A 6,000-nucleotide genomic window follows, 5' to 3' on the forward strand; every position below is an offset into this window, starting at 1 on the left:
GTCCTTAAGCAAATTAGTAAGACTCTGTCTCACATTTTAAAAATAAATAAATAAAAAAGAGTAAGGGGTGTAGATCAATGGTAAAGTACCCCTGGGTTCAACCTCCTAGTACCCCCCCCCAAAATCAAGTATTTATTGGCTAGTGCACTGGTGCACGCCTGTAATCTCAGTTAATTAGGAGACTGAGGCAGAAAGTTCAATGCCAGCCTCAACTACTTAGTGAGATAATGCCTTAAAATAAAAAATAAAAAGGGATGGGGATGTAACTCAGTGGTAGAGCACCCCTAAATTCAATCCCCAGTACCACACACACGTACATAAGTGGTTTCCACCACTTATTTATTTATTGTACTGGGGATTGAACCCTGGGGTACCAGAATACTCTAAACTGTTCACTTTTAAAGGCTGAGTTGTATAGTATGTGAGTTAGATCTCAAAATAAATAGCTAAGCTCTTGACACTCATTATCTTACTTCAATCCTCACAATGGCCTCATGAGGTAAACACTGCTGCGATTCCCCCTGTACAGGTAAAGAAATTAAGGCAGAGAAGATTAAAATGACATCTTCAAAACTACATAATGAGTAAGTGAGCAGACTAGAATACAGGGAGACTGCCCTAAAGTCAACAAGCCTAAGTCTCCATCTCCTCTGCCCACCATAACACGTGCAAACACCCCGCACACTGCCTGCCATGTAGTTAGGGCTCAATGAATCATAGGTATCACTGAAATGATAATCCACCTTGCACACCCAAAAGGATCTGAGAAATATGGGAGGATGGAACCAGGGGGAGAGGCAAGGACAAGAAATACCAACATATATATGTGTGTGTGTGTGTGTGTGTGTGTGTGTGTGTGTGTGTGTGTGTTTCCGCTGTCATTTTTTTTTAATCAATTAAAAAAATAAAGAAATACCAACTTAAAGCCTAACGCAATTGTTGAAACAAGCAATGGTGAGGAATTTACTAAGACAATGGCAGTGAAGGCAGGAAGGTGCAAAAAGTAGGAAATAAAAAAAAAATGAAGTGTCCTCTACATCGGGGTCAGTTACAACATTCAGATCTACTGGACTTTAACATAACTTAGATGCATCAAGAAAAGCTGATTTTCAAGGCTGGGGTTGCGGCTCAGTGGTAGACCACTTGCTAGCATGTGTAAGGCCCTGGGTTCAATCCTTAGCGCCACATAAAAATAAATAAAATAAAGGAATCATGGGGGCTGGGGATGTGGCTCAAGCGGTAACACGCTCGCCTGGTGTGCGCGGGACACTGGGTTCAATCCTCAGCACCACATAAAAAATAAGATAAAGATGTTGGGTCCTGGGGCTGGGGATGTGGCTCAAGCGGTAGCGCGCTCACCTGGCATGTGTGCAGCCCGGGTTCGATCCTCAGAACCACATACAAACAAAGATGTTGTGTCTGCCGAAAACTAAAAAATAAATACTAAAAATTCTCTCTGTCTCTCAAAAAAAAAAAAAAAAAGATGTTGGGTCCACCAAAAACTGAAAAATAAATATTAAAATAAATAAATAAATAAAGGAATCATGTTATTAAAAAAAGAAAGAGAGGCTTATTTTCAGAATACTTGACAGTCACAGAAATGGGTAATACATTTCAGATTTTGTTTCAGTTGATTTTATAAGTTGAAACAGCAAGTTAGACTAATTCATGTAAGACATCCGAAAGTCCAATGGAAACACTTTAAAGATCTCTAAGAGTTAAATATCCATTATAGATTTAAGAATATTACATAATTTAAGATTCCCATTAAGTTCAATAACCTTTAAAAAGGTGGTTGCAAAAAACAATTACATATTTTAGGAACCATTAAGTTTGAAGGTCTTTGGAATGGAAAGCAAAGACATGTTCTTCTCTGAGTAAACTGAAGAATTAAGTCTAGAAGACCACCTGTTTTTAGATAGACAGCATTAATTTAGAACTTACTGTGTCCCATCAGAGTCACTGAAATGAATCTCATTAGCCTCCTTAGCAAAAATTCCTGGATCAAAACTTTAGCTAATTGGAGCGGTCATTGTATTCTCTGGTGGATGAACATCTTTTGTAACTGGGAAAATTTAGAATTAAGTACTAAAACACTTAATAGCTATAGTTTACAAAATTCACATTACAATTTACTCCTCAGTACAAAGGTATTGAGGAGCCTTTAGAAGGTTGTTAAGTCCTGCGGGGTGCCCTCATGGAGAGGCAGAATACCCTAATGAAAGGACTCAAGGACTCAGGAGTTAATTTGTCCCTTTTCATCCCTTCCCTCCCTTCTGCTATGTAAGGACACGGTATTCATCCTCTCTCGGAGAATGGAACAACAAGGTACCATTTTTGGAAGCAGAGAGCAGTCTTCACCTGACACAGATAGCACTGCCAAGGGCCTTGATCTTGAACTTCTGGGCATCCACAGCTGTTAAGTAATAAATTTCTCTTCCTTATAAATTACCTAGACTCAGGCATTTTATTGTAGCTGCACAAATGGACTAAGACAGGAAAGATCTAGAATTAAGTATAAAAACATTTAAAGGAATCAAAACCATAACTGGGAAAGCCTCATTGAGATATTTGTCCAAAGCAGGTAACAGAGTCTCATGTGGGTGTCTGAGTGAAAAGTATTTCAAGCAAATGGAATAGCAAATGCAAAGGCCCTGAGGTGAACAGGCAGTAGGTGTTGAACATCAAAGGAGGGATGGGGAGAGCAATGGGAGATGGAGCCAGAAGGTGAGGGCAGATTATCAGAGGGTAGGACATGGTACAACCAGTTCCTGTAGGGCCTTAGAAACTATTAATGGGTCTTTGGCTTAGTATGCATAAGATGGGGAGCAAATACTCAGTTTTGACCAGAGAAGTAACAAAAACTTCCTTCCAGAGTTCAAAAAATTTATATCCAACCCTTTAAACATTAACGTACAATTATGTCACTGAAAGCATTAAACCTGCTAGAAACTGTTCTATCTGGGGTGGCACAAACCTGTAACCCACTTGGGAGGCTGAGTCTGGAGGATTGCAACTTTAAGACCGGTCTAACAAACTGGCAAGACCTGCCTCAAAATAAAAATTGCAGGGCTGGGGCTGTAGCTAAGTGGCAGAGTACTTGCCTAGCATGTGTGAGGCACTGGGTTCGATCCTTAGCACCACATAAAAAGAAATAAAATAAAGGTATGCTGTTCATATACAACTGCAAAAAAATTTTTTTTAATGAAAAATAAAAAATAGTGAAAAATTTAAAAAGGGACAGTGGTAAGAGTGTTTGCTTAGCATGTTGGAGGCCCACGGGTTCAATGCCCAGAATTGGGGGGAAAGTTTTATCTTAAAATAAGATTTGAATGATAAAAATTAGTTGAGGTTTTTAGAGCCTGGGGAGAATGCTCCTCGAAATGCACAGCACTAACAGGAGGCCTGGGGAGGCTCAGCTCCTGGCCTAGGGGTGAATCTCCACCCTTAGCATATATTTCTTCCCCAAATAGAATAACCAATAGCCTGATTGGGTCGTTGTTTTATGTGAAATTAAATGTAGATTCCGTATATGTGAAAGCACTTCGTTTACTACATAAAGTTCTGCAAATATAAAGGTTTATTAGGAATAGAGGTGATATTGGCGCGTGTGGTTTGGAGCCCACTAGGTGTGAATCCAATTCCAAACACGTCTTGGAAAGGTGTGGAATATGGCCACTGGTACAAAGATAAATAAGCACATCTGAACGGGAAGGGGGCCAAACCGCTAATTTACAAAAGAGGCGGTCTCCCCAGGTGGGAGACGCGTGGGTTCGGTTCAGTCACGACACAAATACTCGGGGCTCTGTACTTGGGAGGTGTTGTGTTCTCCCTTCGGTTCTAAGCCCAGAACTGTCGTATGATGATATAAAACCACAGAATGGAGGACGCACGGAGAAACTCGGGCTGCCGCCCTGGCAGCTCTCTCCCGGGGCAGCGCCCCGCCCGGCGGCCGCCCGTCGCTGCGCCGGCAGCCGGAGCCCGGCCGCCGCCGACCCTCCGAGTGCGCGGCGCCCGACGGTTCCAGACACGCCCGGCACCGTCCCCCGCCGGCTTCCCGCCGCCGCCGCCGCCAGGAGGCTCCGCGCGCCTTCCCGCCTTTCCCCCGGGGCCGGGCCAGGCCGAGCCGGTCGGCGGGGCGGGCGCGGGCGGCGACGGTGCGGCCATTGTCCCGCAGCCCCTCCCGGGGGCGCGGGCGGGGGCCGGCCGGCGGGCGGGAGGCGCGGGTGGGCGCGGGCAGGGGCGACTCGGAGCCGGTGCCCGCCGCCGCCGCCGCCGCCGCCCGCCGCCCCTCGCGGGCCGGCCGGCCTCAGGCCGGGGCCGCCGCCGCCGCCGCCCGCGCCTCCTTTGTGACGGTCCCCAGCCCTCGGAGCCGGCGCGCCACCGCCGCGCTGCGCCCTGGGCTGCAAATGGCGCCCGCTCGCCTCTGCGCCTCCCGCCGCTCTCGGGCCGGCGACGCCTGCGGGCTACGCGCCCGGGGCCGCGTCCCTGCGCCGCCCGCCGGCGGCCGGGCCGTCCCAGCCCGCGCTGCCGCCGCCCGCGCCGCCGCCCGCAGCCAGGCTCGCGGGCCGGTCCGGCAGCCCCGACGCCCCGCCCGCCCTCCGCCCGCGCCGCGCGCAGCCACTTACCGCGGACCGCGGCGCACCGGCCGGTCGCGCGCGCGGGCGGGGAAGGTTCCTGGTTCTCGGCGGGGGAAAGACCCCCTTCCGAAGCCGTTCCTTTGCGCCCTAAAACAAGTAGCCCCAACGTGAGAGAAACAAAAGGTATTTGCTGACGTGGGCGTTGGACAGAAACGCCCGAGGGCTGGGGACACAATTAAAGGGGCAACGCACAGATTTCAGGCACCAACCAGCAGCTTCGCCCACTCCCCCTGCCCTTGCCCACACCCCGCTGCACCCTCCAGAGGCTCTGGGGTGCCCAGATTCCCAGGCAATTGGCTGCGGATCATTATTTTAGACAAGAGCTTAATTTTAAAATTGTACTTTACGTTGGGAAAGGCGCCTCCGGAGGGCAGAAGGGCTGGATTTCTAGGATGTGGGGAAATTGGTTTAGGAAAGAGGGAGGGACTTAGGCGTGCCTACAATTACTGAATAAGTGCATGTGACATTATTGTGCTTAAGTTTAGCAACGTCAAATGTAAGAAATTTCCACAGAATTTTCCCCGTTTATTGAAGCAGTTATGTTTGTCGGGGCTAACCTGTTCTAAACCTCTACAGCTCATGAGCATTTCTTTTGAACAGGAAAACCAGAGAGAGAGGCTGAGATAAAGAGAACATAATTCTTAATTAATTTAAAATTAGTAGCAACAACAGATTTTGTATTTCCAAATACAAAAATTCATTGTACATCAAGCTTCTCTTTTGACATGTCTCTAATATTTAGAGTACCAACATCACGTACATTTGAAAATAGTAAATCACCAAATTTTCTTTTACACAAACAAAAATTCTATAAACTAAGTTTTTAGCTCCTTATGCTAGGGTCAGTTACTAAAAAGTACTGTATTTTAGTAAAACTAAAGAAAAAAAGATTCATTTTCAAAACCTACACTTAATTTTTTAATGGATTCCTCTCCCGGGTCTTTAGCCAGTCATGTTAGACAAAGTTTATTACTTTGGTTTCATCAATAATTAGCTGTGCACTTTGAATATCACACTCTGTGAGAAGGATACAAAATATTTGCACTGTCTTTTTCTGTCCCTTCTATATTATTCCAGAGGTGCTTTGCTATTCATTTGTTTCCTGGAATTCTGAATAGGTAAATGGAAATACGTTGAAAACCACTAAGAATCAGTATCATTGAATGCGCTCAGCTGATCTGCTAGCACATTGAAGATTCCCTCAGAAAGATCTGGACATTGTTATAGCAGAAGTTTTGTTTGTTTTTGTGACAATTTCTGTGTTGACAATTTCAGGCTGGCCACTAACTTCCTGGGCTCAAGCCATCCTCAGACTCCCAAGCAGCTAGAACTATAGGCATTGGCACAAAAGGTTTTACTT

General features: G+C 46.2%; 1 protein-coding gene across 18 annotated transcripts in view; it reads right to left on the minus strand.

The window, feature by feature from the left end:
• Positions 1-5,007, minus strand: part of ZBTB8A (zinc finger and BTB domain containing 8A) — a 66,062-nt gene extending 61,055 nt beyond the window's left edge. For 6 of the 18 annotated variants that reach the window (XM_081305115.1, XM_081305114.1, XM_081305113.1 and 3 more), the window contains exon 1: positions 4,629-4,820. The gene's annotated coding sequence lies outside the window, so the exon portion shown is untranslated. Of the gene's footprint in view, positions 1-473; positions 522-1,359; positions 1,503-4,628; positions 4,821-4,987 lie in introns of those variants that run through there. The other 12 variants (XM_081305108.1, XM_081305109.1, XM_081305106.1 and 9 more) reach the window with 6 other exon arrangements.
• Positions 5,008-6,000: the final 993 nt, after the last annotated feature.

Source organism: Spermophilus citellus (genome assembly GCF_964194105.1).
Source record: "Spermophilus citellus genome assembly, chromosome: 9".
NCBI classification, from domain to species: Eukaryota; Metazoa; Chordata; class Mammalia; order Rodentia; family Sciuridae; genus Spermophilus; species Spermophilus citellus.